General features: G+C 32.4%; 1 long non-coding RNA gene across 3 annotated transcripts; it reads left to right on the top strand.

The window, feature by feature from the left end:
• The first annotated feature begins 638 nt into the window (after window positions 1–638).
• Window positions 639–4,075, top strand: LOC129871272 (uncharacterized). Of its 3 annotated transcripts, XR_008762224.1 has the most exons (4): window positions 643–1,081; window positions 1,836–2,222; window positions 2,775–2,816; window positions 3,222–4,075. It is a non-coding gene; the product is annotated as an uncharacterized LOC129871272 (long non-coding RNA). The 3 variants fall into 3 exon arrangements; XR_008762223.1 differs by having other exon boundaries at window positions 639–2,222; XR_008762222.1 differs by lacking the exon at window positions 1,836–2,222 and having other exon boundaries at window positions 665–1,081.
• The last annotated feature ends 313 nt before the right edge of the window (window positions 4,076–4,388 follow it).

The raw sequence follows: 4,388 nt of genomic DNA, 5'->3' as shown, positions 1-4,388 counted from the left end.
TAGTATTAAGACATAGAAACATCTATCAAATAAGGTAATAAGAAAGAATAATTTTTAATTTCATATAAAACAAGAAGTACAATAATAACATGTTAAATCACTCAATGATGAGAATAAAAGAGTAATAGGATATTAAATTGTTTCAGTATGTAAGAGTAGACTAACGATGAAGTAATTACACCAAAATACATTTTTAAAAAAGTTATAACAAGAAGTGAATGTACCCTCGTTTACAATTTCAATGTAACCTAGCATTTTCCAAATGGATATGCTACAGGTCCTATAAGAAAGCAACCTAGGTCCTATGAGAAAGCAACCGAGGTCCTAAGTATAAAATATTTCATATGTATGATAGAAATTAATAAATACATTCATTAGCAATTAACATTTTTAACAATAACATACAAGTGGGGTATGGAAAGGGCAGAGCTTAAATAGATATCACCCCTACCTAGAAAAGTAGAGAGGTTTCCGATAGACCCTTCAGCGAAAAGTAATAGAATAGTACATTAGTTCACATCTCTTGTGAAATTTTATTTCTGAAGCACCAATCTAATTAATTTATGAAAATTCTCACCATACATAAAGAAAAAGGCTTATTAGGGACCAACGTTTAGGGACGAGCCAAAAAGTTGGTCCCTGAAAGTATGCTTATCGGGACTAGTTTTCCTTCTGGTCCCTAATTCCCAATTTGTGATAACGAAGAGACTTAAATATGGTCTCTATGTTTCTGCGACACTGGTCGCTAAAGTATGTACTTAACGGGACAAAAGGCCCAACTTGCATCACTAAAGCCCATTTTTCTTTTTATTCGGTCATAGTGAAATCTATTTTCCAAAAATGATAAATCCATCACTACAACTGTAAAATTCCTGAACCCTAATTTCCTCCCCTTAAAGTGGCCTGGTGTTGAAAGCTAGCCTTTTGCTTCATCTTCGCCAATTGAGGACATCGCTGATGTGATACAGGACCATATTTTCAGCTTAAAATTTTGATTATATTCAAGTGCTACTCCCACAATTAGAAGAAGAAGAAGATACGTCTGGGCTCTGCAACAAGTGCAATAATCAAGCCAATGAAGGTAATTTTCTTTTATATTCATTTACAATGGAATTTCTGAAATTCAATCAGTGGTAGGGTTTTCTTCTACTCAATCATTCCCACGGAGAAAAAGGCAAGTCTCTTGTCATTTTCAACCAAACATGAGAAAATTGGAAAACATTTTCCTTCATACCAAACACACCCCCAATTGGTACTAATTTTCTCTTTGTGTATTGTGTTGGCTGTTCAATGGGTGTGGTTGGACATCGCAGTCAATAAGCAGTCTTACACTTGTACATTTCATTACACTACAATTATTGAAAGAGATGTCACGTTTATGATTAGCAATTTCTGACAAAAATACTGTAAAAATGTTAGTTTGCAATCACTTCTTTCACTTGTTTTGTGTTGGCTCAGTAACTCAATGAAGAAGTAGGGTTTGGAAAACAGTTGTACTTGAGGTGCGTAGAGGTTAATTTCCTAAATCACAACTATGGCAAACCATAGAAGTACCTGCACAAGCTCCAAAAGAGTAATAGTAGTTGTGTGCTACTGGCTGTGTCTAGCCTTTCTCAAAGTCTTAATCAAACTCTTTGCTATTTTCCAAAACAGGAGAAAAGAGTTATTTTGTACTTGATGTACGTAGGGGTTAATTTTATAAATCATAACCATGGCAAACCACAGAAGTACCTGCCCAAGCTCCAAAAGAGTAGTAGTAGTTGTGTGCTACTGGCTGTGTCTAGCCTTTCTCAAAGTCTTAATCAAACCCTTTGCTTTTGACCAACAACATCTAGGTACCGTCTTAAATTAACAAAGGGAGCAGTACTCTCAATAAAGAGTACCATAAATATATGTATCTATGCTTGACCCCTTAAAAGAAATTGAAAGCCCATGATGTAAGACACACTCCATTCAGCCCAAGGGTGGGAAATAATAGAAAAATCATTGTCAAGTCTGCCAGAAAGTAGCCAGTGGAGATACTGAGTATGGTGGCTAAAAAATATGATGTTGTATTGATCATTAACTCATTCTGAGAATCATCACGGAAAAGGTTTGATTCAAGCAACAGATATAAATAAGCAGCTGCTACAAGGAGCGCGTGGAAAGTTGAAAATGCTCTGTTTCATTCAAGTTTCTTCTGGTCACCAAGTTTAACATATCCTAGTGGAATGAGAGACATTGTAAGTTTAAAAAGCATTTAAATTTTTATTTAAACTCTCTAAAGATGATGCTAGTAGAATGACATTGTATTTTAAACTTGCTGCTTCTAAATTTTCACAGCTTGCCAAAGATATTTACAAGTCATTCATACAATCACCCTCTTCGGCTATAAGTAATTAGTGTTTAATGGTTCTTGGCTATAAAAAATAACTCTTAAGTGGCTCTATTTTCCTTATTTATTTGTTTAAAGTGCATGTCTATTTCTATTTTTTCTTCAACAGTGGTACACCATACACATATATAAAGTCATGAGTTTCTTAAAGTTCATGTCTATTCCTAATTTTTAATTGTCATGGTTCACTAGTTTGCTTGGCTCTTGATGAATTATTTTAGCTCTCCTGCACACAGATCTTATTGACAATGTGTCTATTTGTGGTTTATCTCTCTGTTCTTGTCTTTCCTTCTTAGTAGTTATATTCTTGACCATGTATCTATTTGTGGTGTATATCTCTGTTTGCTTTTGTATTTGAGTGAAGCACCTCATGAAGTTATCTCTATTTACTACTTTGCAGTATCTCAAGTTGCATAACATATTACACACAACATTATAACATGTAAGGTTCAAATTGTGTCGTTGCTCTACTTTTAAAATTATGTCTATTAGTTTGCTTATCATTTTTATCAGTAACAAACTATTATGATTTGTGTACTTAACTCAAAATGATTATATAGTTAGATTGAATAATTGGTCCCTTTGCTATTTAATTTACACAAGTGGCTTCAACTTTTGTGCATTCATGTAGCAATTTTATATTTCTTTGAGGTAGTCTAAGTATCTAGAAATTCATTTTGATAAAGTTGGGGCTCTTATGACTCATTGTGTGTCTACAAGTTTAGCTATTTAACTAATAAAATTTAAATTGTAAATGCTTTATGAGTTTGATATATGATTTTTATCTTTGTTTGTTTAAAATCTATTTTATGTCTTGCTATTCTAAACAATAATTATTCCCTTTCAGGTACATTTGGAGAAGTTTTTCCTGGTATATCACAGGATTGAAACTTAAATAAGGATCTTGAAAGGCAATTGTTTGTCAGAACACATTGCATTCTTGACATCTTTATAGTATATTTGAATACGTAGCTGCTAAGAGCCAAAAAAATTTAAGATAAAATTGTCATGTTATGAGCTCTAACTATTGAATTAATTGGTAATCTTTATGTGACTATTGGTAAAAAGATTTTTTTGAGGTGAAGATTTGTGCTTACTTGTTGAAGATAGAGAATGATACTGCATTTAAAAACATCATTCTTAAGTTATTATCTATGTTCTTTTGGTTCCTGTCCTTTCCATTAGTGCAAATTGAAGGCGTAGGTGTAAAACTTTGTATGAGTAAAAAATTATTTATGTTTTACTAGAACGTAAATATAATGGCCTACATTTGAAAAATAAAGTAGCTTATTTTATATGAATCTGCAATTGGAAAATGTGATTGAACTATACATGAGAATGATATATTATTTAAAGTGGGACGTATACAATATTGCATGTTCCTCTCCATTAATGTTGTTATCTTTAGACTTCACGTATCCACTTATTTTTGTTATCTTCAGATGTTATGTGATATTTATAATTTGATAATGTCATAAAGAACATCCTTCTTATACCTACAGGATTTGAAGATTACAAGTTTCAAGTCAAAGCTTCAAGTTTTGAAGACTTTCTACAAGACTACCAATTGGTTGTGTTTTATTAGGACGTTTAGGAAAAACATAACATTTTTTGTCAAGTGATTGTGTAAATAGTTTATGATATTCAAATACAAGTGAGATGTTATACATTTATAATATGCAAGCATAATATTATTGATAATTTTGTTTATGTTGTGATTTATATATATATTGGAAGTTAAAAAATATTTGTGGGAAAAGTTCATATATTATTTAGGGACCACATTTTATGGTCGATAGAGCACTTTTAAGGATCAAATTTCTGGTTCAAAATAACTTTTTAAGATTAGTAAAGTTTATGTTTAGGGACCAGCAAAGTGGTTTCTAAAGGTGATTTAGGGACCAAATTGTTTCTAGTCGCTACAATACTAAGAACTAGTGATTAAACACCTGCGCAATTGACGTTTAGCGGCGGAGCTTGTAGGGACAGGTGGTGACTAGATTTTTCTGGTCGC

This window comes from Solanum dulcamara, chromosome 10 (genome assembly GCF_947179165.1).
Source record: "Solanum dulcamara chromosome 10, daSolDulc1.2, whole genome shotgun sequence".
NCBI lineage: Eukaryota > Viridiplantae > Streptophyta > Magnoliopsida > Solanales > Solanaceae > Solanum > Solanum dulcamara.
The sequence above is the reverse complement of the archived record's forward strand: the minus strand, read 5'-3'. Positions and strand labels throughout refer to the sequence as shown.